The sequence below is a fragment of the Budorcas taxicolor genome, chromosome 22 (genome assembly GCF_023091745.1).
Source record: "Budorcas taxicolor isolate Tak-1 chromosome 22, Takin1.1, whole genome shotgun sequence".
Lineage (NCBI taxonomy): Eukaryota > Metazoa > Chordata > Mammalia > Artiodactyla > Bovidae > Budorcas > Budorcas taxicolor.
This window is the reverse complement of record NC_068931.1, coordinates 31472654-31495149: the sequence shown is the minus strand read 5'-3', so window position 1 is coordinate 31495149 and position 22496 is coordinate 31472654.

Genomic DNA, 22496 nt, shown 5'->3' with positions numbered 1-22496 from the left:
GGTAGCCTATCCCTTCTCCAGGGGAACTTCCCACCCAGGAATCAAACGGGAGCCTCAGACATTGCAGTCAAATTCTTTACCAGTTGAGCTACCAGAGAAGTCCCTTTGTATGTAATAATTCTCTCCAAATTAATATATATTAAAAATAATCTGAAAAAATAATGTCCTGAGTGTAAAGTTCTTATAAAGGAAAATATGATAATTGAATATGTAAAACACACAAGAAATGTAAGGAAAAAATTAAATGTGAATTTGCATGACCAAATATTAAATATACTATATAGTTATTGAATATTTACCTACCAGAGAGTTTTAAAATATCAAATGGGTTAATAAGACCAACATTGCCAAGAGTGTAGAGAAATAGTAACTCTCCTACTCAATTATTCGGGATGTCTATTGTGTAGTATTTTTAGAGGGCCATTTAGCAGTGTCCATCAAGCTTACAAGGACATATCCTTTAACCAACAATTCCATTTCTGTCCCATAGAAATACTTAGACATGTGCTCAGAGACACACAAAGAGAAAAACTGAAAATAGCCTGTATGTCCATTGGTAAGGGAATGATTAGCAAAACAGTTAAACATCCAATCATAAATTGAATGTAGTAACAAAAATAATGAATTATAGCTATGAGAATTGATATGGAATCTAAAACAGATAGCCAGTAGGAAGTTGCTATATAACAGGGAATTTAACCCAGTACTCTGTAACAACCTAGAGAAGTGGGATAGGACAGAGGGTTGGAGGGAGGCTCAGAAGGGAGAGGACTCATGTACACTTATGGCTGATTCACATGGTTGTATGGCAGAAACAAACACAACATTGTAAAGCAATTATCCTCCATTTAAAAATAAATATTTAAAAATAAATTAATTTTAAAAGAGGAAAAAAAAGAACTGATCTGGAAAGATCCATAAGACATATCATGAAGTGGAAAAAGCAATTCATCAAGTAATGTGTATACATTGATCTCATACAAATATGTATATATTTCGTATTCATTTATTCACTTAACACAACTGCAAAATTAGCACCTACTGAATTATTCTAGTCAATAGAGACAAAGTGGTGGCCAGATAGACAAAGGCTCTCCTAAAGCTGACTTTCAATTGGGCAGGCAAGCAATAAATAAGAAAACCAATAAAAAAACCAAGATGATTCTGATTCTGATGATGAATTAGTTTTCTGTCATTTCTATAACCACACACATAGAGGCTCAAACAACACAAATTTATTACCTCCCAGTTTCTTGAAGTTTTAGGACAGAGGCCTCCATTTTCTTGCTGCCTATTATCTGAGGGCTGTTCCCAGATTCTAGAAGCCACATGCATTCATTCTTTGGCTGTTCCCCACTTGAAAGTGTTCGTCACTCAGTTGTGTCTGACTCTTTGAGACCCCTTGAGTCCAAGGGGTTGGACGACCAGGGCTTGAACCCCAGAAGCCTGGGGTTGCCCGCCAGGCTTCTCCATCCATGGGATTCTCCAGAAAACAATACTGGAGTGGGCAGCCTTCCCTTCTCCAGCAGATATTCTCGACCCAGGGATCGAACCCGGGTCTCCTGCATTGTAGGCAGATTCTTTACCATCTGAGCCTAAAGCTACATCCACAATGGAAAAATAGAATGATGGGGAAAGGTGGGAGTTAACTGAAATCCTTCCATCAGAGAAGGCCTCCCTGAAGAAACGGCATCTGAACTCAAAGAGACAGCCGTGAGACTACCTGGGGACAAAGCATTTCAGGTATATATTATATTTAAATACACAGAAACAGACATCAGTTCAGTTCAGTCGCTCAGGCGTGTCCGACTCTTTGCGACCCCATGAATTGCAGCATGCCAGTCCTCCCTGTCCATCACCAACTCCCGGAGTTCACTCAAACCCACATCCATCGAGTTGGTAATGCCATCCAGCCATCTCATCCTCTGTCATCCCCTTCTCCTCCTGCCCCTCATCCCTCCCAGCATCAGAGCCTTTTCCAATGAATCAACTCTTTGCATGAGGTGGCCAAAGTACTGGAGTTTCAGCTTTAGCATCATTCCTTCCAAAGAATACCCAGGGCTGATCTCCTTTAGAATGGACTGGTTGGATCTCCTTGCAGTCCAAGGGACTCTCAAGAGTCTTCTCCAACACCACAGTTCAAAAGCATCAATTCTTCAGCACTCAGCTTTCTTTATAGTCCAACTCTCACATCCATACATGACCACTGGAAAAACCATAGCCTTGACTAGATGGACCTTTGTTGGCAAAGTAATGTCTCTGCTTTTGAATATACTATCTAGGTTGGTCATAACTTTTCTTCCAAGGAGTAAGTGTCTTTTAATTTCATGGCTGCAGTCACCATCTGCAGTGATTTTGGAGCCCCCAAAAATAAAGTCTGACACTGTTTCCACTGTTTCCCCATCTATTTCCCATGAAGTGATGGGACCAGATGCCATGATCTTCGTTTTCTGAATGTTGAGCTTTAAGCCAACTTTTTCACTCTCCTCTTTCACTTTCATCAAGAGGCTTTTTAGTTCCTCTTCACTTTCTGCCATAAGGGTGGTGTCATCTGCATATCTGAGGTGATTGATATTTCTCCCGGCAATCTTGATTCCAGCTTGTGCTTCTTCCAGCCCAGCATTTCTCATGATGTACTCTACATAGAAGTTAAATAAGCAGGGTGACAATATACAGCCTTGACGTACTCCTTTTCCTATTTGGAACCAGTCTGTTGTTCCATGTTCAGTTCTAACTGTTGCTTCCTGACCTGCATATAGGTTTCTCAAGAGGTGGGTCAGGTGGTCTGGTATTCCCATCTCTTTCAGAATTTTCCACAGTTTATTGTGATCCACACAGTCAAAGGCTTTGGAATAGTCAATAAAGCAGAAATAGATGTTTTTCTGGAACTGTCTTGCTTTTTCGATGATCCAGTGGATGTTGGCATAGAAAGCTATATATCAAACTGTTTACCAGCTACCTCCTGAAAGGAATGGAATTCAAGGGAGGGATAAGATAACAGATTCTACTCATTAATGTCTATCTTTCTGTTTGTGAATGTTTGGCTTGCATAATTTTTTAAAAATTATTATGTTTCTAACAATTTCAAAAGAAAAAAGGAAAAATATCTTTTTCTTGGGCCCCATTGAATCAAAGAGAGTTTAAGATTTAGATACTGGTGAAAATTAAACATACTATGAATTTTGACACACACTATAGAAAGTAATAAAATCCTGGTGTGGATTCTATGAAATAATCAGTTCTAGAAATGAAGTAATAAATCCATGCCCTTCCACTTGCGAGCCTTTAAGGAGGGTGCATTGGCCAATCAGACATTTTCACCCATCAGCAACCTTGGATATTTCCAGCTGTAACCTCATTCGTCTGCTTCTAAGTCCTAACTTGGTGCACATTTGCAGAGTTCCCACCTTACCCATCTTACCTACCACACATTGTTTCATGTGGTTTTCCAAGAAGAACACTATAAGCTTCTCTCAGATGAAGGAGAGCAGAAGAAAAGTTACTTGAGGCTGCAGGAAATGCAGTCCTTCTATTCAAGAAATGAGGAAGAGATCTCAGGACAACACACGGAGCTTCCTATTGGAGAATGAGAGTGGAGGGACCATATGAAGCAGATAGAAGAAAGGCTCTCCTGGTATAGTTTCAAGATCCTAGGATGCAACCACAGAAAATAGACTTCTCAGAATGTGTGTTTGTGGGGGAAATGTACATGCATGTGCAAACATATGATAATCAAAATTACCACTCCTTTGGAGCAAAAATACTACACTGAAAGGCAGTAAAACACAAACAATGGCTACAGCTACAAGCTATGGGGTTCCTATTTATCTGCTCATCACATATATTTCTTTTTCAGGCACCCTGCCTATGAATGGCAGGAGTTCTTTGAGCAAGTTGTTTACAGTAGTCTAGGAGACTCTTCTATCTGAACATGCGTCATCACCTCAAGAGTGACTAATCCAAAACTGAACACGTCATTGTCTGCTCACAAGTATTTTCTCCTCCCAGCCCTTCCTGACTCAGATAGGAATACCCTTCTTTTCCTCATCACTCAGGCTTGGGGAGTCAGGGTCATTCTTAACTCATCCCTCACCTTCAACTAGTCATCCCCTTCAAATCCTTCTCAGCAGTAGGTGAAGTATGGATTGTACATAAATAAAGATAACATTTAATCACTGAACATTAAATACATCATCAACAGTCAGATCAGTCTTTTCCTCTCTGTTCCCACTGTTATTCCCTTGGTTCAGGATTTTATCCCAGAAACGTTTATCTGAAGCATTTTCCCAGTAGCCTCCTCCACCCACTGCCTATCATCTCAGTCCAACCTTCCTGTATTTCTCCAGCTGGTGAGCCCAAACACAGCCATTATCATCCAGTGACCAAATTATGTTTCTGAGCCCTTTTCATGTTTTACTGGGGTTTAAAGGGAGGAAGTAGGACTTTCACAATGTATGCCGTCCTAAGTCTTTCTGATGCACAGGACTGCATGGACATATCCACATGCTGGTCCTCCGTTCCTGGATGTACAGAGCCTCTTCCACTCAAATGCAGAGGTGGAAGTAATGCCTTCCTCCACGGGTCCCTGGGAGAGGCCCTGAGCAATTCGGTGCCAGCGGCTTCTGAGCACCGCAAATGCAGGGCTAGTTCCCTTCTCCTGCCTTTCCTCCCGGGAGAGGTAGCCCAGCAGGACTGAGAACTGACCGCCTGGCCTCTCTGCAGCTCAGAGACAGAGTGAAGTGCAAAGCGAGACAAAACCACACTCACCACAGCAGGGAGAGAACAACTTGTGTTTGTGCAGTGAGCACAGATACTTTCTTCGAGCCTTAAAGTGACAGGAGAGACAGAGGAAGGAAAGAAGGAAAGAAAGGAGGGAGGGAGGGACGAGAGAGGGAAGGGGGGAGAAGTACAGCTATGCCCACACGCAGAAGTCTACCTTCCCAAATTAAACCTCACTTTTATGTCTTCTTGCAACAGATAATTTTCAAGTATCTACTTTGTGCCAAGCACTAAACAGAACAGACAGGAGCACTGGCCTCCAGGAGTTTAAGCTTGGATGTGGGAAAAAAAGATGATCTTAAAAAAACCAACAAAGGTACCACCTCAGACCTGTCAGAAAGGCCATTATTAAAAAGTCTACAAATAACAAATGCTGGAGAAGGTGCAGTTACACTGTTGGTGGGAATGTAAGTTGGGGCAGCCACTATGGAGAACAATATGGAGGTTCCTCAGAAAGCTAAAAATAAAATTACCATATGATCTAGCCATCCCACTCCAGGGAGTATACCTGGACAAAACCATAATTCAAAAAGCTACATGCACCCCCATGTTCATAGCAGCCCTATTTGCAAAAGCCAAAGCATGGAAGCAACCTGACTGTCCATTGACAGAGGAATGGGTAAAGAAGATATGGTGCATATTTACAATGGAATACTACACAGCCATAAAAAAGAACAATGCCATTTGTAACAACATGGATGCAACTAGAGATTATCATATTAAGTGAAATAAGTCAGAAAGAGAAAAACAAATACCATATCTAGAATTTAAAATATGTCACAAATGAACCTATGTACAAAACAGAGACAGACTCGTAGACAACAGATCTGTAGCTACCAATGGGAGGGGAGGAAGAGGGATGGACTGGGAGTTTGGGGTTGGTAGATGCAAACTGTTACATTTATAATGGATAAACAACAAAGTCCTAATATACAGCACAGGGAAGTATATTCAGTATCCTGTGATTAAACTATAATGGGAAAGAATACAACAAAAGAATGTGTATGTGTGTGTAACTGAGTAATTTTGCTGTACAGCAGAAAGTGACACAACATTGTAAATTAACTATACTTCATTTTTTTTAAAAAATTGGGAAATAAATCAACAAAAATAAGCAAGGTCATGTCAGTCAGTGGCAAATCTACAAAAAAAATGGAATTCTCCCTGTGGGGTGCTTGTGTCTAAATTTCCTCATTTTATAAGGATTATAAAGTCCTATTGGATTAGCCTTACATACACACATCCCGAGTAAAACCTCACCTTAACTAATTATATCTGCAGTGACTCTATTTATGGAGAAGGCAATGGCAGCCCACTCCAGTGCTCTTGCCTGGAAAGTCCCATGGGCGGAGGAGCCTGGTAGGCTGCAGTCCATGGGGCCGTAAAGAGTTGGACACGAAGGAGCAACTTCACTTTCACTTTTCACTTTCACGCATTGGAGAAGGAAATGGCAATCCACTCCAGTGTTCTTGCCTGGAGAATCCCAGGGACAGGGGAGCCTGGTGGGTTGTTGTCTGTGGGGTCGCACAGAGTTGGACACGACTGAGGAGACTAAGCGGCAGCAGCAGCAGCATTCAGCTACAGTGGGAGACAAGATTTACTCAAGGTCTGACCAACTCTTCAGAGCAGAGCTGTTTTCCTCTGTCTCCCCCACATCACATAATAAGTGAATGAATACTTGTTGATGCCTGATTCATGGTACATTTTACAATGTGCGTGTTACTGTGTTTGTGTTAAGGTAGTCTGAGATTTGTTTGTGTGCCAGCAACAGATCTCACGCTTAGCAGATAGGAATGTCTTCACTTGTTTCAGGGTCTGGTATGATTAGTAACTGTTCCCGGAGACCATGTGGAAAAAAATAGCTGGCATCTAATGAGGAGCCAGCCCCCTTTGTCTGCCGGCCTGCCTCCCAGAGGCAGCAGAGCTGAGGAGCTCAGACACAGCTGGCAGAGGTTACGTTTGTTGAAGATCCGAGAAGAGAGCACGGTGAAAGTACAGTAGCAAGAACGCATCCAGCCAGGCCTCAAGGCAGTTCATCCTCCTCGCCCAGCCTGGGGACACACAGCTGCCCCGTCCAGCCTCAGAGGGGCAGATTCCCCCACTTCAGAAAAGCAGCCCTGGGCTGCTAAATAGAAACCTGGCCAGCAAGGAAGCAGCTGGTCTTGGCAAACAGAAAACAATGCCCCAGGCAAAAACAAAGCAGGAGGGAGCCTGGAAGAGCTTCATTCTGAGGAACCACTCCCTCCCTAAACCAATTCTTTAATCCAACATAAAATTCAATGCCTATTTCAGAAAACACGATGGCAAATTCCTTCGATCTAAATTCTTTGTGATTTGGAACTCCTAGAAAGTTTACTTCTTCCTTTTCTAACAATTTGTTCCAATAGAATAATCCTCATGGTGGCTGGCTATTTTGCTATCCAATCTTCTTTTTCAATGTAATACAATCACAAGATCTTGTGTAATTTCATGAAGATTTGTGTGACCCAGAATTGCATTTTTAAGTGTCATTTACTGGTTTCCTATCTTTTTATCTCATGAAATAAACTATTTATGACAAGTTACTTTTCATTGTTGAAAATTATATTTATGTATACACATATAAATATAGCAATCTTTTATGAAATATGTGCTTAATTCATTTATTAGTTTCCCACTGTGTAAGAAGAACTCATGAGCCTAAAACCAGCTGTGAATAATGTGTCTTTCAATAAGAAAAGTAATTCCACAGATACAGACAAAACAAGGTCAGGTGAAATTTTCCAAGAATAATGTAGTTATAGTTAGGTTAGAGAGAGAAGCCAGAAAATTTATCATTCTTACAATAATAGCTAGAATTGATTATAGCATTTCTAATATATGATAGGCTGGGTTAAATGTTTTGTACCTACCTTGTCTTCATAACAATATGTGACTTGCCTGTGATCACAACTGTTTGAGAGCTGAAATTCAGACCCTAATTTGTCTAACTCCAAACCCTACACTTAGTCAAATATACTGCAAAGATAAAAATAGAGAAAAAATACACAACTAGAATATTGTCAAAGATTAAGTGCTATAGGAAAAATATCACTAGTATATTTTTTTAGAGAGTTGATTTATAAAAAAACTGTAAAAATCTAGAAACAATGTTATAGAGGGTAAACTGAGGCATAGAATTTGCAGACACAGCTTTTTAGAGCTTACTCTAAAACACAACTGCATCAAAGGTATCATTTTGCAGTATTTTTGAAGGTAAATTCTAGAAGCACTGGAGACTTATAATGATAAAAATTACAAGATAACCTTTTATGCAACAGACTTATTGAATACAACATTATGTTAGTGATGCTATTCTAAGAAGAACTAGTCATGCTGGGCTAAATTTTCTAAGAATGCAATTTAAGCCCACAGTAAGGTATATTATAAAATGAATGGAATACCGTGGTTCAAACACAGCCCCCCGAATGGTCCATCTGTGGACCTTATCTCACCGATTCTCATTAAACAGTGATTTCATTTCTCTGCATCATCACAAGCTCCACTCCTGGGCAGTCGCTCAGCTGCCTGGCTAGTCTCACAACACATGCAAATATGAATTAAAGGCGGCCGCGCCACAAGGCAGAGGAGAGTTTGCTGATACCCTTCCCAGTGTGAAGCACAGGTCCCAGCCATCACAGATGGGAAAAAGAAATTGGTGGTCCCAGCAGGCCTCCCTTTTATTACCCCCTGAGGCCTCCTCTGGAGCGTGGCGGGCACACACATGCGCATGACACACGTGCGCACACACACACATCCACACGCTCACACACACAGATCTAAACCACTTCACCTGCCCTCCTCGTTTCACGTGCTAGAAGGTTAAAGAGGTGTTTGGATGCTGTGAAAATGAAATCCCAAAGCCTTTTCAGATACCTTGTCACTAACTCATGACTCCCCAGCAAGACATGTAAAAGAAGGTATGTTTTCCTCATTAGACATCTGGGGAAATTGAAGTGGGACATTTAATAATTCGTCTGGAGCTGGGAGGAGAATCAAAGACAGAAAACAGAAGTGGAATTTTTCTGTCCTCTGACCTCCTGTAACAGGCAGTTTGCACCTTTCTTCAGGCTGCACTTGTTTCTGCAGAATGGTCTGGTTATTTGTAAATGTATCTTTTCTGCCTTACACAAGCATTAGCTCCTCAGGATGAGATATGATTTCTGGTTTGTTTTTGCGTTCTCACCACAGCACAGCTCTCTCCAGGGAAACTGTGGGAATTCCACCTGTGTGTAGGGATTGGAATAAGAGGAAACAGGATACAAAGAGAGAAGCTGAGTGGAAACGGTGACAGTGGCTGTCGGCTGGGGCGATGCCTGGGCATTGATGGCTTTTCTTTACGGTACTCATGTCTTCCACCAGCTCTGTCTACTGTTAGTCATCGTGAACGGAGGCCAGAGAGCACACGCTTGAGAGAGAAAATACACTCAACGGTGTTTATAAAAGAGCAATGAGAGATGAAGAGGAGGAGCCTGAAATGAGAGGCAATGGTCTTTCCCCATCCACCGCATGTGAGGTGGCACGTGGCCCCTGGGAGGACTCACCCTTTGGGTGCCCTAAAGCCCTAAACACTCATTACAAAAATGATGTTAGTCCCACGGAAACCTCACAGGGAGTCACACATCCACTGGCTGAAAGCAGCCTGACCCTGGTCCATGTGGGGATCTGAGTCAGTCTTGAACTAACCCAAAATAGTCAAAGTCTGTCATTGTTGTTGCTGTTGTTTAATCACTAAATCATGTCCGACTCATTTGTGACCACATGGACTGTAACCCGCCAGGCACCTCTGTTCACAAGATTCTCCAGACAAGAATACTGGAGCGGGTTGCCATTTCCTCCTCTGGAGAATCTTTCCAACCCAGGGATCAAACAACATCTCCTGCATTGTCAGATGGATTCTTTACCGCTGAGCCACCAGGGAGGCCACCGTCGAAGTCTACAGGTGTTTACCATTCTCTGCTCAAGACCAGGACTGCAAGTATCAACTGCCAGCCATGTAGGGAACCACCTCAGATCTTTCAGCCCAGTCAAGCCGAAGATGATCCAGCATCACCCCACCTGGAGCAGAATATCCCAGGGGAGCCCAAATATCCCACAGAATCACAATAATAAAATGGCAGCTAAAGTCACAGTTTTGGAGTGCTGTTATACAGCAATAGATAACCAGAACACTGAGCCCAATGCCAAAATGAGACAAGATTTTGTGAGGGAAAGGGGGCAGTGTCTTGTAAGGAGAGCTGAGTATACTTTGCATGTGGAATTGTTTGAATTATTAGAGGTAAAATGTAGACTAAGATAACTACTCTTCAAAGATGGTCCCATGTGAACCACGCCTCCAGTGTTTAAGACCTTAGGTATTATGTTGTACCTTCCACAGTGAATATGTGACCAATAGTGAATGTGGTAAAAATTATTGTGACTTCTGAAGTTATAAGAAACCTTGCAGCTTTCGCTCTGCAAGGAGCCACACACTGTGTAACAAGTCTTATTATCCTAAGAGTCACATGACAAGGAGAGGTCCCATGGTCCTCAGCTCTGCCAGGCCTGCTAGATGAGGTATGAGGAATGAGGAAGCATTGGGGGTTTTCTGGCTCCGGCAACACTTCAAATGACTCCAGATTCAACTATGTCTGACTTCCATCACATGAAACATCCCAAGCAAGAACCCCTCAGCCTAGCCAACCAACAGAACTTGAACAGATGATATGAAACTATTCTCAACCTAATAAGTCTGGATTGGTTCCTTTTTTACTATTATTTGTTTTGGCCACCCTGCACCACATGTGGGATCTTAGTTCCATGACCAGAGATGAAACCAATGTCCCCTGCATTGAAAGTGTGGAGTCTTAACTGCTGGACCGACAGGGAGGTCCCCTGGGTTGGTTTCTTTATAAACAATAGGTAACTGAAAAATTAGGTATGTACACATAAATATTCCAAACCTTCTGGTTCTTTTGTGCACAAACAACTTCTTCTACTGGTGACAAATGAAAAATCTGACACATCCTATGACCAAAATGTCAAAACAGATCATTTCCATAAGGGTCATAGGAAGAAAAAAAAAAGTGGAGAGAAAGACATTCTCAGTCAGTCAGTTCAGTCGCTCAGTCATTCTACCATATATCAAAAGAACTTATGACATTGTGAGCTATTTCTAGGATAGCAATGAAAATGGGGCAACTAAATATTTAGGTTAAAGAACAAGTGATCCAACAGGACTTGGAGCTGGCGTGGACATGGGGGAGCCAGCATAAATGAGGATGAAATGATTACACCGTAGACTCCAAGTGCTCACCCTGGCCCACTTACAAGAAATTTCCCCCAGATGCCTTTCAGATTACAAACCCAGCAAGTCGTGCTACATCAAAGAAGTTCCTAAATTATGTAGAAGTCTAGATGATATCAGAAAGCTGAACTAAAGGGATCGCTGTCGAAAAATAGTTGCTAGGCGGTGTAAGGAAAGGAAGTAAGCTTAGCAGCCATGGCCATTGGTACAGGAAATGGGGTCTTGAGCCCCCCTAGCTCTCCACCTGGCAGAGCTTCCTCTCCCGCCACACACTGGTACTATCATACATTGCCATTTCTTGTTACACATCCTCTCTCACTCGGGTGCCTGGGTCTTCTCTCACTGACACCCACGTATCATCTATGTTCTCAGACATTTCTGATATCAGCAGTACATATCCAGTCCAGTAAAAGTACTTTACTATAAACGTAAATACATGATTTGATTCTGTAACTTTGCATAGTGCCATAGTTAAAAGGCAAGCTCTAGTGTCACACCACCCTCAAATTGAAACCATGCTCTGACACTGACTAGCTATGAGAATGTGGATAAGTTATTTCACTTCCATGAACCTCAGTTTCCCCATTGGTAGAATGGGTATAACAATGGTGCCTAGAAAATGGAATGATGACTGAATCTATTTAATGCATGAACAGTGCTTGGAACATTGAACATACTCAAATATCAAGGATTATATTATCCTTGAGAAATGATGTGGTTTTTTCCCCCTTCTTCTCCCTCTTTCTAGGATTTTTAAATACAGAACTAAAATGGCTGAAGGCCATTAGGTATGTACACATAAATATCCCAGTGCCAACAGAGGCACTCTCCAGCTTAAATTCCTCACAGGATGGTTAGCTGTGGTCTGGAAGAAATTTTATTATTTTACAAGTACTTTATCATCCCGACTCTGTGAAGGTACCTTTCCATTCCTCCCTTCACCCACACCACCCTCAGCCTCCTGAGAGGTAACAAGGAGGCCGAGAGAGCAGGAGAACTTGCCAGCACAAGAGAGACTCTGGGGATGGAGAAACAAGGAGGGGATGAGCAGACAAGAGGGTCCTGGGATGGGTGGGGGAGAAGACAGAGAATCAAATAAGAAGTCCCTCTACTCCATGATTAGAGCGCTGGACTGGGGACTCTGCCACTGAGGCAACTGGTTGGAGGCAAAATCAGTAGGACAGAGCAGACAAGCCACCCAAATCTCTAGCTGCCCTGGAAAACTCCAAAATAGTTCAGAAGTTATTATTTAAATCCCCAAATACAAGACATCTTGGTTCTTACAATGGCTAACAGCAAGACCAAGGGCACGCTGCACACATCTTGCACACAGAGATAGTACATTGCTGTATTTTCTACACAGAGTAAAGCACAACACAGAAAAACTCTTTTCCAGACTACAAATCCTAATTTGAAGGAGAACCAGGAAATACTGTCACTAGCCGTATAGGCCCCAGCAAAGAAACATTCCTAAAGCACTCTCTTCTGCAGCCTCCTGGTGTCCAGTTAAGTCAACAGCATTCTTAGGAGCCACCTTCTCTCGTCCATGCCAGCCCAGTGTTCCCAGTCGTTCCCACCACCCAGCCTCAGGCCACACACACCTGGGGAAACCCTGTCTGAGAGGAGCAGTGGAGAAGCTGTGGGCACGGGCTCCTCCTCCGTGGCCAACCGTTGCTCGTCAAAACTGTTGTGAATACGTTCCATGGTTTTGCTCTGCTCCCTTGGTTTATAATCAATGGATTAGGCAACACAAGCTGCCATGACAAAATACCATAGACCAGAGTGGCTTAACAACAGAATTCATTTTCTCACAGTCGTAGAGGCTAAAAGTCCGAGATCAAAGCATCGGCCTCTTCAATCCCCAGTGCGAACTCTCTCTGACTTGCAGATGGCACCTTCTTACAGCATCCTCACAGGACAGACAGAAATATCTGTTTCTCTTCATCTTATAAAATCACAGTCCTATCAGATCAGGGCCCCACTATCTTGACCTAATTTTCCTCCGAAAAACCCATGTCCAGTTACAGGGGCACTGGGTAATGCAACACATGAATTTGAGAGGGCGCAAAATCTATTCCATAGCACTCAGACTGGCAGGATGTCTGCCTTTCCCTGGGCCCCTTTCTCTGGCCCTTCCCATGATGTATCCATGCTTCCTTGCTTCTCTAGGGTGCTAGGCCCTCGACCATCAAAAAAGCAAACAGAGAAATTGAAGACTGTTTATCAATAAAATTAGATTCCTGGGACAATCGTTTGACATCACCAAGGACTTCCACATTTTGTTTCAGTTGGCTCTCTCAACAGGTGTTCTTAACCTCTTTTTCTTAAATGAAGAAACTAAGAGCAAGAGAGGATGAATGCTTTGGCCAAGTTAAACAGCCAGCACGGAGAAGGCAATGGCACCCCACTCCAGTACTCTTGCCTGGAAAATCCCATGGATGGAGGAGCCTGATGGGCTGCAGTCCATGGGGTCGCAGAGTCAGACACGACTGAGCGACTTCACTTTCACTTTTCCCTTTCATGCATTGGAGAAGGAAATGGCAACCCACTCCAGTGTTCTTGCCTGGAGAATCCCAGGGACGGGGGAGCCTGGTGGGCTTCCGTCTATGGAGTCGCACAGAGTCAGACACGACTGAAGTGACTTAGCAGCAGCAGGAGCAAACAGCCAGCAAGTAGCAGAGTTGAACTCAGGCTACCTCCGTTGGAGACCAATGTCTAGATAATCCACAAAGTGGCATCTACGAAATTAAAAAATGATTGCTTCTGGAAGAAAAGCTATGATGAACTTAGAACCTATTATACAGAGTGAAGTGAAAGAGAAAGATAAATATTGTATTCTAATGCACATATACAGAATCCAGATAAATGGTTCTGAAGAATTTATCTAGAGGGCAACAATGGAGAAACAGACAGAGAGAATAGACTATGGACATGGGGAGAGGGGAGGAGAGGGTGCGATGTATGGAAAGAGTAACGTGGAAACTTACATTACCATAGGGCCATGTAGGGCCACCCAAGATGGAAGGGTCATGATTGAGAGTTCTCACAAAATGTGGTCCACTGGAGAAGGGAATGGCAAACCACTTCAGTGTTCTTGCCTTGAGAACCCCATGAACAGCATGAAAAGGCAAAAAGATAGGACACAGAAAGATGAACTCCCCAGGTTGGTAGGTTTCCAATATGCTACTGGAGATAAGTGAAGAAATAACTTCAGAAAGAATGAAGGGAAGGAGCCAAAGCAAAAACACCACCTACTTGTGGATGTAACTGGTGATGGAAGCAAGGTCTGATGCTATAAAGAGCAACATTGCATAGGAACCTGGAATATTAGGTCCGTGCTGCTGCTGCTAAGTCACTTCAGTCATGTCCGACTCTGTGCGACCCCATAGACGGCAGCCCACTAGGTTCCTCTGTCCCTGGGATTCTCCAGGCAAGAACACTGGAGTGGGTTGCCATTTCCTTCTCCAATGCATGAAAGGGAAAAGGGAAAGTGAAGTCACTCAGTCATGCCCGACTCTTAGCGACCCCATGGACTGCAGCCTACCAGGCTCCTCCATCCATGGGATTTTCCAGGCAAGAGTACTGGAGTGGGTCGCCATTGCCTTCTCCAAAAATCAAGGCAAACTGGAAGTGGACAGACAGGAGATGGCAAGAGTGAACATCGACATTCTAGGAATCAGCGAACTAAAATGGACTGGAATGGGTGAATTTAACTCAGATGACCATTATATCTACTACTGTGGGCAGGAATCCCCTCAGAAGAAATGGAGTAGCCATCGTGGTCAACAAAAGAGTCTGAAATGCAGTACTTGGATGCAATCTCAAAAACGACAGAATGATCTCTGTTCATTTCCAAGGCAAACCACTCATATCATAGAAATCCAAGTCTATGCCCCAACCACTCATGATGAAGAAGCTGATGTTGGGGGTTCTATGAAGACCTACAAGACCTTCTAGAACTAACACCCAAAAAAGATGTCCTTTTTACTATAGGGGTCTGGAATGCAAAAGTAGGAAGTCAAGTCCTGTTACCTGGAGTAACAGGCAAATTTGGCCTTGGAATATGGGATGAAGCAGGGCAAAAACTAATAGAGTTTTGCCAAGAGAACGCACTGGTCATAGCAAACACCCTCTTCCAACAACACAAGAGAAGACTCTACACATGGACATCGCCAGATGGTCAACAGCAAAATCAGATTGATTATATTCTTTGCAGCCAAAGATGGAGAAGCTCTATAACAGTCAGCAAAAACAGACTGGGAGCTGACTGTGGCTCAGATCATGAATTCCTTATTGCCAAATTCAGACTTAAATTGAAGAAAGGGAAAACCACTAGACCATTCAGATATGACCTAAATCAAATCCCTTATGATTATACAGTAGAAGTGAGAAATAGATTTAAGGGACTAGATCTGATAGAGGGCCTGATGAACTATGGACAGAGGTTCGTGACATTGTACAGGAGACAGGGATCAAGACCAACCACAAGGAAAAGAAATGCAAAAAAGCAAAATGGCTGTCTGAGGAGGCCTTACAAATAGCTGTGAAAAGAAGAGAAGCAAAAAGCAAAGGAAAAAAGGAAAGATATAAGCATCTGAATGCAGAGTTCCAAAGAATAGCAAGGAGAGATAAGAAAGCCTTCCTCAGCCATCAATCCAAAGAAATAGAGGGAAACAACAGAATAGGAAAGACTAGAGATCTCTTCAAGAAAATTAGAGATACCAAGGGGACATTTCATGCAAAGTTGGGCTCAATAAAAGACAGAAATGGTATGAACCTAACAGAAGCAGAAGATATTAAGAGGTGGCAAGAATACACAGAAGAACTGTACAAAAAAGATCTTCACAACCCAGATAATCACAATGGTGTGATCACTCACCTAGAGCCAGACATCCTGGAATGTGAAGTCAAGTGAGCCTTAGGAAGCATCACTATGAACAAAGCTAGTGGAGGTGATGGAATTCCAGTAGAGCTATTTCAAATCCTGAAAGATGATGCTATGAAAGTGCTGCACTCAATATGCCAGCAAATTTGGAAAACTGAGCAGCGGCCACAGGACTAGAAAAGGTCAGTTTTCATTCCAATCCCAAAGAAAGGCAATGCCAAAGAATGCTCAAACTACCGAACAATTGCATTCATCTCACACTCTAGTAAAGCAATGCTCAAAATTCTCCAAGCCAAGCTTCAGCAATACATGAACCATGAACTTCCAGATATCCAAGCTGGTTTTAGAAAAGCAGAGGAACCAAATTGCCAACATCCGCTGGATCATCACAAATGCAAGAGAGTTCCAGAAACACATCTATTTCTGCTTTACTGGCTATGTCAAAGCCTTTGACTGTGTGGATCACAATAAACTGTGGAAAATTCTGAAAGAGATGGGAATACCAGACCACCTGACCTGCCTCTTGAGAAATCTGTATGCAGGTCAGGAAGCAACAGTTAGAACTGGACATGGAATGACAGACTGGTTCCAAATAGGAAAAGGAATATGTCAAGGCTGTATATTGTCACCCTGCTTATTTAACTTCTATGCAGAGTACATCATGAGAAATGCTGGGCTGGATGAAGCATAAGCTGGAATCAAGATTGCCAGAAGAAATAGCAACAACTTCAGATATGCAGATGACACCACCGTTATGGCAGAAAGTGAAGAAGAACTAAAGAGCCTCTTGATGAAAGTGAAAGAGGAGAGTGAAAAAGTAGGCTTAAAACTCAACATTCAGAAAACTAAGGTCATGGCATCTGGTCCCATCACTTCATGGCAAATAGATGGGGAAACATTGGAAATAGTGGCAGACTTTATTTTGGGGGCTCCAAAATCACTGCAGATGGTGACTGCAGCCATGAAATTAAAAGACACTTACTCCTTGGAAGAAAAGTTATGACCAACCTAGACAGCATATAAAAAGCAGAGACATTACTTTGCCAACAAAGGTCTGTCTAGTTAGGCTATGGTTTTTCCAGTAGTCATGTATAGGATGTGAGAATTGGACTATAAAGAAAGCTGAGCACCAAAGAATTTATGCTTTTGAACTCTGGTTTTGGAGAAGACACTTGACAGTCCCTTGCAAGGAGATCCAACCAGTCCATCCTAAAGGAAATCAGTCCTGATTATTCATTGGAAGGACTGATGCTGAAGCTGAAATGCCAATACTTTGGCCACCTGATGCAAAGAACTGACTCATTTGAAAAAACCCTGATGCTGGGAAAGATAGAAGGCAGGAGGAGAAGGGGACAACAAAGGATAAGATGGTTGGATGGCATCACTGACTCGATGGACATGAGTTTGAGTAAATTCTGGGAGTTGGTGGTTGACAGGGAGGCCTGGCGTGCTGCAGTCCATGGGGTCACAAAAAGTCAGACACGACTGAGAGACTGGACTGAACTGAACATTACCATATGTAAAATATGTAGCCAACAGGAATTTGCTCTATGGCTCAGGAAACTCCAACAGGGACTCTATAACAACCTAGAGGGGTGGGATGGGGAGGGAGATGGGAGGGAGGTTCAAAAGGGTGGGGATAAATATAGGGGGATAAATGTGTCAACCTATGGCTGATTCATGTTGAGGTTTGAAAGAAAACAAAATTCTGTAAAGTAATTATCCTTCAATTAAAAATTAATTAAAAAAAAAACTAGACCACTAGGTGGCCAAAATATTGGCCTAGATGTATTAAAAGCAGAGACATCACTTTGCTTACAAAGATCCATATAATCAAAGCTATGATTTTTCCACTAGTCATGTATGAATGTGAGACCTGAACCATAAAGAAGGTTGAGTGCCGAAAAATTGACACTTTTGAATTGTGGTGCTAGAGAATCCTTTGGACTGCAAGGAGATCAAACCAATCAACCCTAAAGAAAATCAACCCTGAACATTCACTGGAAGGACTGATGCTTAAGTTGCTGCTGCTGCTTAATTACTTCAGTCGTGTCTGACTCTGTACAACCCTATGGATTGTAGCCTGCCAGGCTCCTTTGTCCATGGGATTCTCCAGGCAAGAGTACTGGAGTAGGTGGCCATAAAGCTCCAATATTCTGGCCACCTGATGTGAAGAGCCAACTCATTTGAAAAGATCCTCATGCTGGGAAAGATCGAAGGCAAAAGGAGAAGGGAGCGGTAGAGGATGAGATGGTTAGATAGCATCACAGATTCAATGGGCATGAATCTGAGCAAACTCTGGGAGACAGTGAAGGACAGGAAAGCCTGGAGTGCTGCAATCCATGGGGTCACAAAGAGTCGGACACAACTTCGCAGCTGAACAGCAACAACCCATACCATCCTTTCCATCAAGGCCTTCATTGCCAGGGTTCAGTGCCTCATTTCTTGCTGAGACAACTGGCAGGGCGTCCTCAGTCATCTTACTGGCTCCTGTGCATTGCCTGTCAGGACATATTCTAATTATATTAATAGTTCTTGCTTCTCTACTTAAAAGCTTAGAAGCAGTGATTAGGCAGCAACAAGCACATCCGGTGCTCAGATATTGGTTTCTAAATACCATTCTCCAATAAAAGGAGCCAAGGTTCTCTGGAGGCATGGCTGATTCTAGGGTTGAGACAGAGAGGATAAAATATGAGTCTGGAGCATCTTGTAATACCCCAAACAATGAAGTACTCAAAACACACTCATGGAGGCACATACTCACAGTGATGGGGACTTGTCAAAACAACACAGAAATCAGACATAAATTCAGGTTGAGGTTTGACAGAAAACAACAAAATTCTGTAAAGCAATTATCCTTTGATTAAAAAATAAATAAATTTTTAAAATAAAAATAAAAAACACAGGGGACAACCTGAAAGAGCTCTGAATAGCCAAAGCTAGAATAACTGGAGAAACCAAACAAATAACAACATGTGCGTGCTCAGTCACTTTAGTTCATGTTCAACTCTTTGTAACCCTCTGACTGTAACCCACCAGTCTCCTCTGACCATGAAATTCTCCAGGCAAGAATACTGAAGTGGATTGCCATTCTCTTCTCCAGCGGATCTTTCCAACTCAGGGATTGAACCCAAGTCTCTTACATCTCCTGCATTGACAGATGGGTTCTTTACCAGTCGAGCCACCTGGGAAGCCCCTTAAATAACAATAGTATTGGTTATCACCCTGGAACTACACAAGAATTAATAAATATACATGAGTCCATAGTGATACAAATAAATAAATGGGGGAGAAGGGACCAATCTTCCTTACAGAAGAATTTCAAATAATAAATGTAAAAGTAATGAGAGAAATAGAAAATTACCATTAGAACACCACAGTAATCATTGCCACAGGCAAGATCCGCTAATGAACACTGAAACTAGAAAGTGAAATATTAAGGAGAAACAAGATGTTTGTATAGCCTCAAATATCTTTCTGTATTAATTATTCGCCACTTACTGTGGTGGTTTTAACATATGTCCACAAATGTTTTGATACTCCTCTCTCCAGGAAGTGAGGCAAGTCCCCTCCCTTTGAGTACAGACTGGACTTGATGAACTACTTCTACAATCAAGTCAGGCTGCTATAACAGAATATAATAGACTGAGTGGCCTATAAACAATGGAAGTATCTTTCTCACAGTTCTACAGGCTGGCAAGTTCAAGATCAAGGTGCTGGCAGAGTTGGTGCCTGGTGAGAGCTTGCTTCCTGGTCCATGAACAGCTGAGTACTTGCTGTGTCCCACATAGCAAAATGGACAAGCAAGCTCTAGAGTCTCTTTTTTTATTTACAAGGGCACTAATTGCACTTACGGTAGAAAGTGAAGAGGAACTAAAAAGCCTCTTGATGAAAGTGAAAGAGGAGAGTGAAAAAGTTGGCTTTACAGCTCAACATTCAGAAAACTAAGATCATGGCATCTGGTCCCATCACTTCATGGCAAATAGATGGGGAAACAGTGGAAACAGTGTCAGACTTTATTTTGGGGGGGTCCAAAATCACTGCAGATGGTGATTGCAGCCATGAAATTAAAAGACGCTTACTCCTTGGAAAGAAAGTTATGACCAACCTAGATAGCATATTCAAAAGCAGAGACATTACTTTGCCGGCAAAGGTCCATCTAGTCAAGGTTATGGTTTTTCCTGTGGTCATGTATGGATGTGAAAGTTGTGAGAGTTGTGAAGAAAGCTGAGCACCGAAGAATTGATGCTTTTGAACTGTGGTGTTGGAGAAGACTCTTGAGAGTCCCTTGGACTGCAAGGAGATCCAACCAGTCCATTCTAAAGGAGATCAGTCCTGGGTGTTCATTGGAAAGACTGATGCTAAAGCTGAAACTCCAATACTTTGGCCACCTCATGTGAAGAGTTGACTCATTGGAAAAGACCCTAATGCTGGAAGGGATTAGGGGCAGGAGGAGAATGAGACAACAGAGGATGAGATGGCTGGATGGCATCACCGACTCGATGGACATGGGTTTGGGTGAACTCCAGGAGTTGGTGATGGACAGGAAGGCCTGGTGTGCTGCGATTCATGGAGTTGCAAAAAGTCGGCCACGACTAAGTGACTGAACTGAATCTCACTCCTGAGACTCTCATGGCCGAATCACTTTCCAAAGGCCTCAACTCCTAACACCTTGGAGATTAGGAGTCCAGCACAAGAAGGAGGCGGGGGAGGGCAGGGAGATACAAACATTCAATCCATAACAAATGGAGTATGAAAAGGGAAAAACAGTAATATTGCAGCAAAGTCATCTGACAACGCCCATCTTAATTTAGCAGTCAAAAGGTCAGATCGCCATTAGGAAGTCTCGAGGTTCCCATGTATCCCTCAATATGACGCACTGAGAGGGTACTTCAGCTCTGTGGTGTTCTTCCCCCAAATCCATAATCCCAGTCTAATGATGAGAAAATATCAGATGAACCCAAACAGAGGGACGTTTTACAAATATCTGACTCACACTCTCCTAGGGTGTCAAGCACATCCGAATAAGGAAAGACTGAGAAACTGTCACAAATTGGAGGAGACGATGTGATAACTAAATGGAGTGTCAGTTCAGTTCAGTTCAGTTCAGTCGCTCAGTCGTGTCCAACTCTTTGTGACCCCATGAATCGCAGCTCGCCAGGTCTCCCTGTCCATCACCATCTCCCAGAGTTCACTCAGACTCAAGTCCATCGAGTCAGTGATGCCATCCAGCCATCTCATCCTGGGTCGTCCCCTTCTCCTCCTGCCCCCAATCCCTCCCAGCATCAGAGTCTTTTCCAATGAGTCAAATCTTCGCGTGGGATCCTGAATTCCGTCCTGGAACAGAAAAAGATGTACATGAATAAACTGCTGAAATGTAAATAAAACTATGGTTTTGTTTAAAAAACAAAACAAAACACCTTCCAGTGCCTAGACAGCAAAGTACAAACTCCTGGGCTGGCTGCACGAGACCCTCTGAATGCAGCGCAGATGCCTCTTCTGCCTCCCCTGCCCCTTTGCACTTCGCTCTCTGCTCACACTAGAGCGATGGCCCCAAGGGGGCTGAGCCAGTTGCACCTTCTCATTTCTTATTTCACCCTCTGCCCGGAATGCCTTCTCCCTCTGCTCCATACAGCTCCTCGTCTGTTTCCCTGATAACTGTCTCTTTAAAGTTCAGTCCAAACATTTCTTCCCTGGCAAATTTTGTTCCTGACCACCCCTGCACTCCAGCTCTCGGTCTCTCCTCACCGCCCTCTTTCGCTTTAGGTGGCACCAGGAACACCATAGCTATTTTATTCGCATCGGTAGCACTTTGAAAGTGTTAGTCACTCAGTCATGTCCAACTCTTTGAGACACCTGCCAGGCTACTCTGTCCATGGAATTCTCTAGGCAAGAATACTGGAGTGGGTTGCCATTCCCTTCTCCAGGGAATCCTCCCATCCCAGGGATCAAGCCCAGGTCTTCTGCATTGCAGGCGAACTCCTGCATTGCAGGCAGATTCTTTACAGTCTGAGCCATCAACACTGTAATGCATCTCTTTAAATGACTTGTATCTTTCCCTCACAGATAATAAAGTTCTTGAGGGAAGCCTGATATTATTGATCTTTTATAGCTTCAGAGGTTAGCACATGCTTTATACATATTAAATGAATTAATGATGAATAAAGAAATGAATTAATGAATAAATGAGTAATGAAAAAACCCACACTAGGAATCTATTGGCTAGAAATAATAAATGTGTAAATTCATCTCAGCTATACAGATATATAGACATGTTTGAAGAAAATTTTCACTCAAAATTTCAAAGTGCTTTGTAGGAATTCATAAAGCAACTTTTTTCCTACAGAATAATATGCTTATCATAAAGCAACTCTTAAAACACATATTGAGGTCAGCAGACATCCTCGTCAGTGGAAAGCCAAGGCCTTCCACCAATGAGCCTATGTCACAGAAAACCCAGGTCCTGGACCTCCCCTCTGGACACTCATCCCCGGTGACTTGGTCAGCTCAATTAAAATAGCCCCACAC